The sequence below is a fragment of the Argopecten irradians genome, chromosome 2 (assembly GCF_041381155.1).
Source record: "Argopecten irradians isolate NY chromosome 2, Ai_NY, whole genome shotgun sequence".
NCBI classification, from domain to species: domain Eukaryota; kingdom Metazoa; phylum Mollusca; class Bivalvia; order Pectinida; family Pectinidae; genus Argopecten; species Argopecten irradians.
This window is the reverse complement of record NC_091135.1, coordinates 57166163-57183991: the sequence shown is the minus strand read 5'-3', so window position 1 is coordinate 57183991 and position 17829 is coordinate 57166163. Positions and strand designations below refer to the sequence as shown.

At 34.6% G+C, this 17829-nt stretch overlaps 1 pseudogene; it reads left to right on the top strand.

Annotated features, from left to right (window-relative positions):
- Positions 1-12482: 12482 nt before the first annotated feature.
- LOC138316739 (uncharacterized) lies at positions 12483-15848 on the top strand (annotated as a pseudogene).
- Positions 15849-17829: the final 1981 nt, after the last annotated feature.

The window sequence follows — 17829 nt, the reverse complement described above, 5'->3', positions numbered from 1 at the left end:
AAAGTCATCAGAACTTATTCTGTGAAGCGCTGAATATGTCAAAAATTGCAAAAACCGAGGTCTTTTAATCTTCAACATTTAGGTGGTAGATGTATACTAAGATAAACTGCTATTATGGTCACAAACATGTATGGACTGTGATATTCTTATTTTCTGGAAGAAAAACTTGGGTGTTGTCGTCAATTTTCCGAATATGTATACTTGTCAGACAACCACTTAGGAAAATATTGCTTAAGGTTGTAATGTACCTGATCAAAACAGTGAAATTTCGTTAAAATCACAATTAGCGTCAAAATTTTATTCAAAATAGCTCAAAATCAAGCACACCACTATATTAATCCTATTCTATTTTTACTTTTGCTATGTATTCCTATTCCCACAAAACTGTCCCAAAAGCGTTAGTTTTCATAAAAAAAACTTTTCATCAAAGCACTAAAAGATCGAAAACATTTTGCTTGCATTTATAACAGGGGATAGAGCGTAGTATCCTGAACAAACGTAGTTTTTAAAGTACATTTAAAGAGTACTTTCTTAATCGATCGATGTAAACTTTCTGATCCTATATCAAGCCATTTTACATCAAATTAATTTGATTGTAGCCCAAGGACGTTCTATAATTTGACATGTACAATATTTTTACTGCAGTTTACGTCACGTTAAGTCATAAATATAACCTTCAGTTTTTCCCATTAATTCATTATCAAAATCTTTGATCCTGCAGCCTATAAGATTTAAAGGTAGGTTTCGCCCAACCAAATAATTTTTTTTGTAAAATCCGATAAACGGAAGAAAAGGTGAAAAAACGTATTAAAAATACCTCAATTTAATTTCTTAATGCGTGTGAGATTGAACATAAGTGTCTTGAATACAAAATTTAAGGAAATCCTTGATTTATTACGATCGTCAGACTGTCAGGATTGTATGCAAATGAAGCTGTGATGGATTGTGTTGAAGTTTCGCGCATGCGCATTGTTACGCACTAAAAGTAAACAAAATGGCTGAACGAAAGCTCGTGAGAAAAAAAATGTATCAAAATCGGCATCAACGAGTAGGAAATTAGAATGGAATCGGTAGCACCCTAGGATATATCTAGGGAATGAAACTTAGAGATGGCATGTAGCAATAGAAGAAACAAAATCCACATCTTAAGTGGAACTCACCCGGATTCTATTGTGTTGCACGTGGTGAGTTAATTTCAACACATATGCCAGCGCACATACAGCGGTAGTTTGATATATACTAAGCTAGCGTGCGTATGCAAGTAACTTGAAGTGTTATAGATTATATAATTATATTGTATAAACAATCCACCTTACTTCGATTTGTTGGTTTGGTTTTTTTTTTTTTTTTTTTTGTATTTTTTTCTTTACTAAACATGTCATGGCAAGACTGTCACTTCTATCTGACATTTTGTTGCACGCTTCCGTTTGTTGATGCGGCCTCGTTTTGGAAAAAAATACGTCATGTTCTATGTAAAGCTTGACTTTGCTCTATTTTCAGAGGGGTATTTTCCTGGTCAAGCTATTTCACTGCACCACACTGTCGAGCGTTTGTTTGTTTGATTAATTAACGTCCTATCAACAGTCAGGGTCATGTAAGGACGGTCTCCCATTTATGCGATGTTTTGCGTGTATGGAGTATGGGTGCGTGTTTTGGCTATATTCGTGTAGTGTCTTCTTGTGTAGTGGAACTCTCTCCCTTTTTGTAGTGCTATAGCACTGAAGCATGCCGCCGATGACACCATTTATGCTGATCGCTAAGCAGGAGCAGAAACGACCACTTTTATATACAATGGTGCTCCTCGGCCAGGGAACAAACCCCAAAGCCTGCCTTACAGGGGCGAACGCTCAACAGAAGGCCACAGTTTGAGGTTGTGTCAAGGGAAACAGACGTTCGGAAGAAGAAGATATGGTAGGGAGAAAAGTTAATATCCTAAATTCAATCGCCTTTTACGATCATGTAATAGGGCCAGCAGGTATTATCGAGCTCACCCAACAACACATCCCATACTGTTATATTAACCTGCGAATGGACAAATTATTCGTTAAGCAAGAACGACAACATTTTATGGACCAGTTACAGAACCAGATCAATTGAGCGGATGGAAACGCATAAATCAAGCCTAAAAGTTAGACGGCTGCATAGGAAACGTAAGGAAGAACTGAAAAAATAATACCTGATATCAAGAAGTTTTTTTCGCGTTGCCTTGAATATTATAGTCCATTGCGAGGAACGTTCTAAAGGTTAAAATAATCTGTTACGCTCAGCCTTTGGTATATATGAAATGGATTACTGTTTATCCATTTGTCTGTATGTAACCAACAGTAATATTTCAGAGAAGATAAAAATTAAGTAAGAGTTATCCCTACCACACAAAAACAAAGCCAAAAACACAAAATAGCACATCCTTCTTGGTCACTATACTTTTTACATTAAAAAGATATTCCCCAGCTTGAATGGGACATATATATCTATGGCATCGCAACAAATATATCTGTACGCCAGGGTTAATTACTGATAACGATTAAACCTGTCATTCCACCCTTTATCGAAAGGTGTAGAAACATATTTAATTTAGACTATCGTTTTGTCGAGACCTGGGACCAGAACAAAGAGTATTTCTTGCAGAGGTTGGTTGGGCCGATTAGATTAACTCCCTATTAATAACTAGGGTTGTCACTAAAGGACGGCCGTTTTAATGGTGCCAGCCCGCTGAAGCATGTCACCAGAATAAACACATTTCCCCCGATCACATTTTTCCTTTCAGCTGAATGCTAAGAAAGAGCAGAGACTACCACTTTTATATACTGGTGTGTCTTTGCCGAGGGGACAGTACCCAGAGTCTTCCTCACAGGGACGAGCGCTCATCTACTAGTCGAAAGAAAGAAAAATAAGATCCCAAAATCAGTCGTCTTTTACGATTTCAGATGTAGTGATGGAACTCCTATATTTACTTCAAAAAATTAAAGTTATTGGAATTATTGTTTCATTCCAATGATAAAATGGCTGAAAATATTTTGCTTAGTATGCATAATGTGAGTTATTGTCACTTCCGGAAATTAAACCCTATTGTTTATTGCGAGGTCATGGACACTAGCAGAACTTCTACATTTGTATATATGTGATAGGTCCGACAATAACAGAAACACTACACGGACCATTGATCATCATCTAACCGCCAGATTGTTTCCTGAAATCATGAGTTATTATCAATCTTAGAATGTTTCTCCATAGACGCTATCAAACATTGTAGATAATCATGAATGAATATACGACGTTACAGAAGCTGAATCACTATACAACTGTTTTACTGGTAGATGCTATTGAACAGGCACAAAAAACTTACAGATGTGGCTTAAATTACATAACTACAGAACATTATGTAATCTGAATGGATGATTATAACTTTTGTGTCCTAAAAGTAGTGCCGAATGTTTATAACCACCATCTAAAACAGTGCTGTGACTGCCTACAATAACATTTGTCTGATTGATCTTCTCAAAATAAACAATTCGATTCCAAGTCAGCATCTAAGGCAGTCTTCGATTTGTAAATTTAGTTTTTTGCGCATGCGTGAAACACTTAGGCTTATCAAGCGTAAAACGAACCCAGAGTGCAAAAAGAATATCTTTGTGATCAAAGATAAATTTGATTGTACCTAAGTCTTACTGTTCGTCAACACGTGTGTCTATGTAATTGTCTATCGGTGTGGTCTGTACGGCGTGTCAGGCTAACGTGTTAACTCCGATCTACCAGCAGATCATCAAATCGATTTATCTTTATTCCGAAACATCGACAACAAATGTAGGGATGAAAATCGCCAATCAATCACCAATTACTGCGATACATGTCCTAGGCGGTGCTGGTTATAAAAAGGAGGATTGTACTCCTGGAGTCAACAGTAACAGATTGATTTGATAGATTTTTATCCTGTTCTTATATATCGATGGTCCGGTTAAATGCATTATGTATCTCAAACTGAACTGGTGTGCTATTTCCAATTGATTTTTTTTTATAAATCTATCATTTAGATGATACAATGAGACTAAAACTCCATTACTTTAATTCAGCTATGGAACAATGGTATAAAATTATTAGAATTAAAAAAATACATAATATCATGATTTTATTTGACTAATCAAATTTCCATAAAATTATCAAAATTATTGATATTAATTTATTATTAATTATTGTCGAAACCAAACAAAACGTTTGCATCATAAACGAGACACCGTTGCTAAGAGTCTTGCATTAAATATGTGATGATTTTCCAATGCTTTGATAAAATATGAAACCAGTTTTTATTTGATTTTATCAATGTTTCAAAGCTGAAAAGAAGTTACTTAGAATAAGATTAAGTGTCAGATACAAAAACAAACTTTTCCCCTAAAACCAGAACTTATTATCTCTTTACCGACCTATTTACTTACCTTAATGAGACCAACCTTTGATATCTGTCTTAAAAGTGTCGTGCTATCAGAAGATGACATCGCTCCAATTCCATTTCCATATTTCACGTCCTCGAGAAAGGTCCCGGTTGTAACACTTCCTGATTTGTGAGAGTCCACGTTAACGTAATATCGTTTGAAGAGGTTCGCTTCAACCTAGGTTTGAATTGGGTTTAGATGCTGTTGATGGTAAGGAAGTCGTGTACAAATGTATTGTTTATATTTGTAATCGATTATATGTTGGGAAAACTAATTTGCGTGGGTGACTATGTCTCGTTACACGTCCTATTAAAAGCTTATGATTTGAAGAATACTCCTCTTGTTAGCTCACCTTGGTCCACCTGGTCCAGAGGACCAAGGTGAGCTTATCCGATACCGCGGCGTCCGGCGTCCGTCCGTCAACAATCGACTTCTTCATAACCATTTGTCGGAATTTAACAAAATTTGACTGGTAGCATCCCTATGCGGTACTGACTGAAAATTGTACAAATGGTCGGGCTGACCCCCTGGGGGCCTGAGGAGCGGGGCCAAAATGAGTCAATTTGGCTTTTTCCATATAAACAACTACTTCTCTAAACTAAGCAAGGGAAAACACTCATAATGTAATGGTAGCTTCCTTATAGGGTGGTTATTCAAAATTGTACAAATGGTGCGGCTGACCCTAGGGGGCCTGAGGGGCGGGGCCAAAAGAGGTCAATATGGCTACTGTTATATGAAAAAAAATCGTTGAAACTTAGCATCGAATGACACTCATAGTCATATGATATTGATAGCAACGTTATGTGGTTGGGATTCAAAATTAAACAAATGGTGCGGTCAATTTTGCTATTTCAATTGTAAGAGTTTCTGTGATAATAAGTAAAAAAAACAGGTGAGCGATACAGGCCCTCTGGGCCTCTTGTATACAATGTGCATATTAAAGGTGCTAGTATTTTATGTGTGGCTACTTTGTGATAGGGAGCCGAATTTACGTATCAGTATTTTGGTATTCATATTTGATCGTATTGTCTTTTTATTATTCTTTGTATGATGTAGTTCTTTGCGGGGAGAGATGATGTAATTTTGCCTTTGACTATCGAAATACCCTGTAGAGGAGGGGACATTTATATCCCGCAGATATTTGTAGTATTATATCCTGGCATGACCTAAAGTTTTTTTTCCACATTTGCCATGAAGGCAGGGTAATAGATTAAATTGTTTGCTTATTTGATTAATTATCGTCCTATTAACAGCTAGGGTCACGTAAGTACGGCCTCTCGTGTATGCGGTGTGTAGTGTGTATGAAGTGCGTGGGGCGTGTTTTGGGAGGCTGCGGTATATTCGTGTTGTGTCTTCTTGTATAATGAAACTGTTGTCCTTTTTATAGTGCTATATCACTGTAACATGTCACCGAAGACACCAAGCAACATACCTCACCCGGTCACATTATACTGACAACGGGCAAAACAGTTGCCCCACTCCATTTATGTTGAGCGCTAAGCAGGAGCAGAATCTACCATTTTTATAGTCTTTGGTCTGCCTCAGTCAGGGGACAGAACAATTGCACCTGCTTGATCGTAAAATGCAACTATAATTGTAATCCTATCTTTTCTTTTCTTTATAACTGACTTTATTCTTTCTAACTTGACACTTGATATGCTTCAGCGATATTTTTATCTTTACATGACCCCTATTGTTAATGCGACGTTAAATATCCAACCAGCCAACCAATCTATCTACATACGTTGAATTTTTATAAACAAAATCGTAATTATCACTCAATTTATTCTTGTGATTCAGTAATAATCACTTATGTCTGCAGAACACCTGCTCTTAGAAATAATTGTTACATTTACAGGTGAAAGCACATTTTCAATTCGTCTGATTCACGTGAGACAAGCTGTGATTTGGTATACATGGACAGTTTAATGTATACCGGTAGGTGACTAAAGATGTTAAAGTAATGCTATTATTGTTTTATCATGCTATGAAGAACTGTTCATTTTTCATTTCGTTCCTTTCATTCTAATAAAATCTTTTAGTTGATTTTAAGCATTTTTTTTTAATTTCTGAATAGCTCCATATTAGTTTTACTGTTGTTATAAGTAAATGTAGTAAAATGCGTCTTTTTGAAAATCTAAAAAAAAAAAATTATTTGTAGAATATGGAGAATATTTGCAAATATATTGTTTTTCATTTATAAAGAGAATATTAGGTTTGACAAAGCAACAACAAGTTTATAAGCAGATGTAAGGTTGCTCAAACATCTTTTAAAATGTAAGAGAACAAGGCAGGGGGAAGTAAAACTTCAAATACGTTATACAATGTATACATAAAGAGCATTATAACCGTTATATCGACGTCATCGTTGTTGCTTTGATGACCGATGCTGTTGTTGTTCATTTGTTTTACACGACAAACAAGGCCTGTGTTATTGACTTATTGTCCCGTGGTGTGAATTATTGGAGAATAAACACTTGTCAGATGACACGCACTAGAAGTCAATTTATCAAACCAGGACATCCATTGCATACTGGTTTTATGATTGAATGACGTACATTGACAGTCAAATTGGACGGCTTCGGGACAGTGTCCCATGCAAGGATGGGCTGGACACGAGATGTCAATGGACTTTACAAGTACACAAGATTGTCCTGTTGTCAGGCTAGGGTGTGGAAGGATAGTCCTGTATGTACCGCAAATGTAACAATTTAACTAATCCTGGATAAAATGTGATATGTTCAGTTGCATCTTTTGCGCCAGATGCCAGTGCTTTAGGAGGTTACGGTGTATTGTGATAGTTTGGTATGGTCAACACTTGACACGACACAGGGTGTTATTGCAAAGGGAGACAAGTATAACAGATTTTAGCTGCAACATCAATGAAACTCAAAATGCAGACTAAAGATATGAAAGAACATTAAAAGTTACATATGTCGAAATTTTCACACACAAAAAAAGATGAGCGTTTAATGTTTTATTCATCACCATCAATTACCAACATTCTAATACAAATAAGAGCTCAACATCAATTACCAACATTCTAGTACAAATAAGAGCTCAACATCAATTACCAACATTCTAGTACAAATAAGAGCTCAACATCAATTACCAACATTCCAGTACAAATAAGAGCTCAACATCAATTCTGGCTGTACTGCAAAAGATCTATTACATTTATTCTGAAGTGAAATGAGTAAATACAGTCAAACGATGACGCGAAGTTGTGATCAACAATTTCATTTAACATTTTACAGTTTTATTAGTAAATGTAATTGTTTAGCACTTTTAGACGGTAAATTTTAATCTAAACATACATAAGGCGTAAAAACAAGAAGTTTTCTTGTGATAGTGATCTCTCAGTGACGTTAATCTATTTAAATCATCCATATATGTAAATTTGGAAAATTGTTTCAGTAGCCGGAAACTGGAAGTCAAAACAACATCCAGTGTTGCGCAAGACCGTATTCCTTTGGTGTGTCAGTTTCGTTAAAGACTCGTTTCAATATTTATCACAGAGATTTTGAGATTTTCAACAAATAATTGTCTCAATGTTCATCAAGTTACCATATAGAAAATATGTCCAAAAATTAGACATCTTTTGTTTGTAGAAATTACCGTTATGGCGGCCATTTTGAAAAAGTGCATACCTTACACATTGTGGAGAGGTAAAATTTAACTCTTTTTTACAACAATATCTTCACCTAAATCGCCTGTACAACTACAGTTTTAGCTGTTGATTAGTTCATTTGTGCTGTAAATCTTGTTAAGGTTCACTGTGATGAGCATATTAAGCATTTAAGTGTGAAATCATACCCTATTGATTAGACATCTTTTGTTTGTAGAAATTACCGTTATGGCGGCCATTTTGAAAAAGTGCATACCTTACACATTGTGGAGAGGTAAAATTTAACTCTTTTTTACAACAATATCTTCACCTAAATCGCCTGTACAACTACAGTTTTAGCTGTTGATTAGTTCATTTGTGCTGTAAATCTTTTTAAGGTTCACTGTGATGAGCATATTAAGCATTTAAGTGTGAAATCATACCCTATTGGGGTTTTTTTTTTACATTTTAGTGAAGTTTAAGTAATTTGAATTTTTAACCAGAAATGCTGAAAAATAACATATTTTGTTCCGCACAAAAACTCAAGCATAATGACCAATCTAGTTTGATGATTGTTTCTGATACAGCAAATTGTTTTCTGTTGAACTGCAAATGTTAGAAAAAGTTAGTCATCAGAACTTTTTTGTGTAAAACGTTAAATTTGTGAAAAAATGGTAAAAAAAAACCTAGATATATTTATTTCATCTTCAAAAATTAGAGGGTAGGGGTAGCATATACAGATATTCTGAGTGAAAGTAATGGATTGAATGTGTGACATTATTACTTTCTTAAATAAAACACTGGTTTTGTCAATTTGCGAGTATTCATTCTTATCAAACAACCAACTTGTAAAATATTACTATTGTTTGTCGTATGAATGTTCAAAAGAGTGAAATTCCGGTAAAATGACTATTTCCGTCAAATAGGTATCCGATTCATAATAGTGCAAAATCAAGTACCAGATTGTTTTTATTCCATTTTAATCTGTGGTATGAACTTGTATTTCCATAAAACTATATCAGAAAAAAGTTAGTCAAAGGACAGTTCTCATTTACTGCAAAAATCATCCAGTAAATAAAGTTCTTAAGAATCTTATAAGATTTGTTATATTTGTATCACCAGAAATGATTTTATCTCATTTTGAAAATTGTCGTTAAACTGTGATTAGGCCAAACATCTTTTAGACAAAAAATTTCACTCAGTTATGGTACATACAACTTTAAGGCTTGCAAAGTCGCCTCTTTTAAGAATGTGACTAGACTCCGTTTGTTTTACCCTTGTACAATGCGTGGTACTAATATCCTTTTCCTTTCCGCGATGATTTAGTCTGATCAAGCGTAACGCCGATTTACAGTTAAGTTGAATTGAAAATCTCGGTAATATTAACATTTTGTTTATATTTTACCTCATCTAATCGTCTTTCCGACAGAAGACAATTTGATTACTTAGTTTTTTGTGGTGTCCTCGGGAATATGCTTCATTGGGTTAGTAATATAAACAGACAAGAGTCGAATTCGAACACTTCTGCTAAGGCCGATCTGAGCCCGTGATGACAAAGGAGAGTCAAATTATCTTGTACATGTTATAACATAAATCCTGACTTCGAATATCTTAAAGTACGAACCTAATCCTCTAAAACGCTCAACACGTAATATACATCGATCTTACTGTAATACCTTAGATGTACATACCTAGACCGAAACGGTTTTATTGTAAAAATGTTAATTCAAAACGAGTTTAATACTTATATGTAGAGTTGCACCAGTTATTAACTTACCATTATTAATATTACACATACATTTTCCCTATCTAAACATTGTTTATTAATTAAAAATGATTAATCAAATGTTAATTTCCACAAAGTGAGTCGTCCTTTGTTACCAGGGAATGTCCTAATTACCGAGCAGTAAGTATTTGATTATCAGTTGGCCACGCGGCAAAACGGCGAAATGAACCTTGCTTGTTAACAAAGATTTACACAGGAAAACTTGCATTTGCACGGTGTCGTAGCTTCATCTTAGGCTATCGATATGGAACGCTATTCATAAACCTTTCGTTATTGTGCGGAATGAAGTGGGCTTTGAAATGACACTTACCGCTGATCATAAATTCGTAAAATAAACAAAAAATAGACAAATTGACTTGAGATCGTTCTAGAGTCATTTATATGTTGGCCAAGTGATAATGAAATCATTCCCCTTTCTACTGGTCAATATGTTCTAGCAGATACCTCCTTTCCTCTCTTTATGTAAACCGGCCATGTTACGTTAAGTGTAAACAATTTATACTATATCGCACAGACTGTTTCTGAAGAAAGCACACAGCAGGTGATTGTTACAACATCAAACAGATACTCTCCTCTGATTTGTACGCGAAAGGTAAACAGTTTATGAACTCTTCGTTTTAACGGGTCCTCAATCTGGAATCTAACCTTTGCGTCAAGGGAATTTTATACATTGTAACGATAACAATATATATCACAATTGTCAAAAGCATGGATTTTAGATGTCTATCGTATATACTGACACGTGAAAAAGACTATCAGGTAATGTTATAGAACATCAATATACATTCACTTGTTTAACAAATTAATGTTCTATCTCGAATGAAAAATGGAAATTACATCCACGTTGTTACAGTTCGTTGAAGGTCATATGTAAAATTGGCACCAACAGAATGCTGTTTTTTATCAATATGAGCGTGATAGTTTTAACCTCATAGATGTCACTATGTAACGACACTTGAGTGATAATATAAAGTAGGTTTAAAGGTATTGTGTACAAAGTGCTCAACATATTTACAGCAAAAATTAACTTTGTGAAGCTCAAAATGTTGTCGCAGTTGATTTCTAAGTGGTGCAATATGATTTGTTCTGCTTTAAAAAGGTCGCCAAATGGTTAATTTCTTTAAATTCTTGCATAAAAAAAACCTACAGGCAGTAAAAGTATAAATTTTCATGCATTTTTCCTGTGACAACTTGTTACATATGGAGACGATTACGTTTTGAAAATCAAAAAAAAAATAAAAAAAATAAAGGTTGAAAAGAGTCTTCAGCGAGACTGAATTCTTCATTTTAGTGTTTTATTAGGTCATGATTGTTCTGGCGAATTTCATATCATGGGTGGTTGATGATTATATGAAAGGGTCACTTAAGGTTCATGTAGTGCGTTGCATGTCCGATGTGTGTGTGCGTTCTTGTGAGGCTGTGGTATATTTATGTTGTGTCCCTTTGTGATAGTGGAACTTAAGCCTTTTATATAGAGCTATCTTACTGAACAATGCCGCCGAAGTCACTTCCATTTAAACCAAAGGTTCTATTGCCGTTGTACCTCTACATACTATACCTGCTATGTCACATTGTTGTACTAATGTAATAAATGGAAATCAATACATCACGACTTTCCGTTGGTAACATTTCTTTGGGGAGCTTCCATTAGCAGATATTTAGCATTTAACACAATTAACTCCCAATTTTTAGGCATTAACTCTTAAATTGCTTTAGAGACCTGGCGATAGAAAAGTGCGGAGGTTGACATAAAGTGTTATAATGGTGCCTAAATCTGGCCTGTGAACGTATGTGAAGTAGTCGTTATCTCTGTCGTAAATTCACCGTGGAGGTGTTCCGTTAAGCTTAGTATATATTATTTTATTGTTATTTGTTTACATTAATCTGTATGTACTATTATCCCGACCTTTCAATAAAACCTTGCTATATCGCTCACAGGGTCGAGCGCTCAAGCCAAAAGTGAGGCAGTGTTAAGGGAGACGTTAGGAAGAACATACTTATGTAGGAAGGAGAGAAAAGATAGGATCCTAAATTTAGTACGATTATACGAATTATACGAATACAAAAAATATACCAGATATGATTATTAAGACTCATATTTTTTCTCAGAATAACAACATATGCTACACCCATCCGGAACTCCTCGGGGAATAGATATTACATAGATACTACCTTCGAATGAAAGCGTATTGATATGAGCAGATTTTATGGAAATGCGGTTCAGGCGAAGTAAAATTCCCCATAATAAAGTACATCTAAAAAACGTACTTAATGTGTTCCATTCGTTTCTAAATTACCTCATCACTTTGATATATGATAATAATTATTGTTCGACGTATGTTTAATATAAGAAAAATGCATATGATGTATTTTCTGAAAAATCACAAATTTTATCACGTTGGCAAGGTAAACAAAGATGGCGACGCCCACATTTGAAACGTGTTGCCAAATGACATTAAATCAATACGGTGTTTTTTCCGATCTGAAAGCGGAACAGAAGCGCGTTTTTAAACATGTATTTAGTGGACATGATACTGTCGCGATTTTACCAGCAGGTTATGGCAAAAGTCTAATTTTCCAGCTTATTCCTTACATGATGAGTTTTAAGGTAGAAAGCCAATGTCCCCTTATGACATTAGTTGTGACGCCAATATCGGCGATCATGGAAGATCAGTTGCGATCTTTGGCGTGTAAAAACATCAAAGCAGACCATCTCCTTATAGACGGGACTAAATTTAAAACGTTTGAGGTTGGCTCTGATGGTGAAATATCACAACATTTACACAATGTGACAAATTTAGCAGAGGTAGGTCTTTTGTTACTGTATTCTCATTCCGAATTTCTTGTGTGCAATAATAAAGTGAGAAAGCTGTTAGCATCTAAACCTTTGTGTGGCAGGATCTGTTGTATTGCTGTTGACGAGGTCCACATGATTAGTGAATAGTAGAGTACTATATCTATAACCTTTTTCACATTTAGTTTTTTTTTTTTTTTTTTTTTTTTGTCTTTTCCCTTCGATTCTTTGAATATTGATAACAACCTGGAAGTCTTATTTCTGAATGATGGTTATCAATAAGGAAAATGGATTCAGTATAACATTTCAACATTAATTTTATTCATTAGAAGTGCATATTAATACAATAACATCATATATAATACACTGCGTTTTCAAAAGGAAGAAAATACTGTAAACATGATACAACCGATACCCCAATTACTAGCTACAATATTGTAGCTCAAATGACTTTAAGACAAATAACGGTGTCGTCTTTAGAGCTACAATTAGCACCTATTACTGCTAATGGAGCAAAGAAATTATTGTGCTAACCATTATTAAAACGTTTGTATGCATTTCATCTTACATGTTTTATATCACTTACCTACTAGGCAATAAAACTAAACCGTATAAAATATCAAATTCACAGCGAGACATTATTTTGTTCACATATAAATAGGGTGTCTTTTCGAAGGAAAATTATACGGCATGTCTACAAATTATGAATTTGGCGTCTTATGAGTGGTTAAGTAGATATTAAGAATGTTTGTTTTGAACAAAAATAATATATAACGCATGTATACGCTTAAATCAATTGGAAATCTACAACAAAGTATAGAAAATTGTGCCCGAGTGATTTTCTGAGGCAGTGCTCCACTACGACACATGGGCACCATTTCGTACCCGGCTGAAAGGTGTAGTAGGCCGGGTACGTATATTCGTTCTACCTATTACAAACAAGACTTTAATTGAAAATATTCTTCCTTCAATGCGCAAACATTTCTTTCTATTGTATCAATTAAATGTTTTCTACCACAATACGTCATGTTATTCCACTCTCAGGCCATTGTATACATGTGTTGGTTAAATATATTGATATTCCACTAGTGGAATAACACCTTCCTGCCTTTTGATTGTTTGAAATTTGAAACTTCGACCCGTTTCGGCGAACTATTTTTTTCTCATTGTAACATCAAGTTTTGGCCTTCTTGTAGATGTTTTCATTGTAGTAGAAACAGGTCACACAACTCATGGTTATTGGATATGGAATATATTTCACATTCATAACAAAAGCTCGTGCCTTTTGTTAACTTTTAAAAAAATAAGTCACTTGTGTGAAATAAATTCCATATCCAACAATCACTCATTGTGTAACCTCTCTTAAGACTTGATCCCTCAATTAAAAAATAAAATAATATTAAATAATTTTCCAAAAGAACATACTGACATTTTAATTACAGGGGTGATGAGTTTCGACCGAGCTTCAATTAACTGGGGGATTTGACCGCTCTTTTTCCTGACATTCTTCATTTTGCATTGACAGCAACAGCTACAAAAGATGGGTTAGATCACCTCCTGAGAATTTTACAATTTAGAAATGTTAAAAAAGTAGTGTCTAACCCTGACCGTCCAAACATTTTCTACGAAAAGAAGACAAGGTTGCCAAATATCAGGAAACTTGATAAGTTTGATGATTTGATTTCACCGTTGTGTGAAGAGTTAAAAGAACAACGAGGCCAATTTCCTGTTACTATTGTGTATGTGGAAAGTTTAGATTCCCTGGGTTATTGTTTCAAATATATCGAACTGGAATTGGGACATGATGCATACGATCCAAGAGATAACCTATTTCAGAAAACCGTATTTTTGGTATGTAACATAAAGATTACACCAGCAAAATGAAAGAGTGTATTATACATGAACTGTGTCTCGAGAAACCCAAGCTTCGACTTGTCTTGGCTACAGTGGCCCTCGGAATGGGTTTAAATGCTAAGAGTGTAAGTATAGTGATTCACTTTAGACCTCCTACAACAATAGAGACGTATGGGCAAGAGTCAGGGCGTGCAGGGCGTTCCGGTCAAGCAGCACATGCTGTTCTATATAACAACAACACTGACAGTGATATAGCATCAAACAGACCAGGCATTACAAAAGACATGCAAGACTTGTGTAGAAACACTTCCACCTGTCTCTTGTCTCATATACTGAAATACTTTGAATTTGATGAAATGCTATGTTCAGCTGACAATTCAAACTGTTACTCCAATTGCCGTTAACATTCAAGTTAATAAGTGACAAATAAGTGACAAAAAAGTAACTACTAGATAGACAATATCTGACGTTGTAATAACATATCATGAAACTGAAATAAGTAAACAATTCTTTAGTACAAAATCATCCAAAAGCTAGGGTAAATGATCATGATATAAAGTATAGTAGTCACTTCTTGAAATATTGCAATGATATTTTCTGATATAGCATGCATAGACAGAGACAAATTTGGTACATACATTTCTAACTTTGCATAATTGTTCCAAAAGATAATGATTTACAATGTTTAATATAAACCAACTCTAATTCAAATTTTTGGCTACACACAATGTAGACTTCGCTGTTTACTTTTCAACTCCCTATTGCTACCATATGATGTGAATTAAACACATAAATTAATGTTTCTTATTGTACTTTTTTCCAATGGAGTATGCATCACAAAATAATGTCTGCAGTTTCAAAACATGCAGAACTAAAATTTCTATGTGCACTGCATTGTGCACCTGTATCTTCATACAGTGATATGTTTACAAAACTACAATTATACATCTATTGCTTTCCTAAACGTCCATATATAGTATGCATTTTTACAGTTGTTCAGAGCATATACTGTAATATGAAGGAAATGTTGATTTTACTGTGAATAAAAAATTAACAAAAGTACCTGATAATGTGATATTGAAGTACCAGTACCAATATTTTAGGTGTAAAGTACATGTATATTAATGTATCAAATATCGAAGAAACACAATTTATCAAAGCATGATATTTTATATATAGGGGAGGTGGATGTAGCGCTGTGTTAGAAGGCGCAGGTTGTTTGGCTTGGCGATTGGGTGCCGTAGATCGTGAGTTCGAGGCCTGGAGAGGGCACGAGTCAATAAATTGTCATGCATTGTTAAATTGTGTTTCTTTGATATTTTATATTAATGTATAGATATTTTCCTTTATAATCATATCCTATATAACAATGTACCAATGTGTGATAAATATAGATAATTAACTGGTTTTCTTATGTTGATAATTACTGATCAACTACTGATTATGGTATTTGAATATTTCTCTCAATGAAATATTTTTCCAACAAAATTCATATTACATTAAGAGGAATCCATCATTAGATAACATATATTTTAGATTTTTTTTCATATTAGTGAACATAATCATAATTGTTCTTCCCAAGACAAGTATGAAACACAAATCTATATAAAAGGGAAGGATACACGTAAACATATCAATATTCAGATCTAGAACACTTGTAATTCATAATAAATTTCTTCAATTTTGAAATGAAACTTTTGTAACACAAACATTATCTGAATGTCCATATCATGAAAACACTGCATCATTGTCGTCTTCAAGTCCTTAATCATTTTCACTATCGGTATCATCTACATCGTTAACCTGTCCGCGCCTCAAACGGAGTGTTGTCTTGCATGGAATTTGGCAGCATCAATTCCACTGACAGGATTTCTGTGACTGTTTGGAAATGAGAACATGCTTCTCCCTTGCTTTATACGGAAAGGGAGAAGCTCCCGAAGTTTTTGCCCAACAGCTTTAAGATCAGCTTCTGCTGATCGAGATTTGTGGGTTGTATGTAAAACGTTAATGCCAGCTCCTGTATCAAATGTTTGGGTAACCGTTTCTATCATGGGTGCCGCTTTTGATATGCAGATAATTGCAGCTTCTGTTTTGTTGGAATCAAGTCCTCTTATCAATTCCTTTAATAGTTGAACTTTTTCCTTTTCAATATCTGCAGGCTTATTTTTTCCAATTTTACCAGTCTTATTGATGAATAATCCAGCTCGTACTCTCATGGATAGTCTTGGGCTGAACGGAATTTCGGTTTGCTGTATATAATCTATACATTCACCCTTTGATATGTTAGAATGGTTATAAAACAGTGGGATCATCATCTTCAAACAGGCGTTGGTCCTAAATACATCGCCCTCTTTTATGGCGTCTTTAAAGTTTCAGATAAAAAAAATGTATTGTAAAAAGTTAATAGTATAATTGAAGATGTCATCGTATGCGGCGCTGATGGTGATGTTGACACCAAGTATCTGTATTCTATACTTCACATTTGACTGAAGATTCTTGAGTTGTATCTTTTTACCGAATGTCTTATCGGCAACAGCCAGATAAAAACTTACTTCTGTGCCTTTAACGGTAGCTAAGACTTCAGTATTTATCCCATTTGCATTCACCATGAGATACATCTCCTCTGCAGGGTTCAAACGCTGCCAATAAAATGTTAAATATTAATTAAGCAATCGTCCTTTTCTTGATAGATTAAATAATGCATTTCTTTAGAAAAATGAATAAAAAAAACATTGATATAATACATAAGACTAAATTCCTTAAATCAATGTAGATTAAATACACATGACGACATAAACAATATGAATTTTGTACCAAACATTTTTTTACAGAAGAAAATTTTATCAAACAGAAAGAAACCCACGAGACATATAACCACTTTAATACTTTAATTTAAAAAGGATGTTATTTTATATTACAGGGTTAAACAAGAAAAAGGAAATAAATCATTTTCATAATTAATCCAAGGTCAAGTTATGTTAATGTTGAGGGTTTGGAAGCATAGTTGCACTACATGGTCCAATATTTGATTCCCAAGGTACAAGATCACTTGACCTATCATTTGATCGGAGTATTCATTTGTTGTTTCAAAGCTAAGGGGGCAGTGTGGGAAGAATTTCTTGGTACACTAAACTTACCCAGAACTTAACAAGGATTTTCTCCAAGATACCATTCATCATGGCATCGTAAGCTTCCTTTTTCTTTTTAAGATGAAGATGTTTAACTTTTTCTGGAGCTGGTGATTAATCAAGGTTACGTTTGCATCTTCCATCATAAAATGGTCAAATATGTATTCCCTAAATAGGGCCTTTCCAACGGGCGAGACGAAATCTTCATGTGCAGCGAACCTACTCTTGACCTT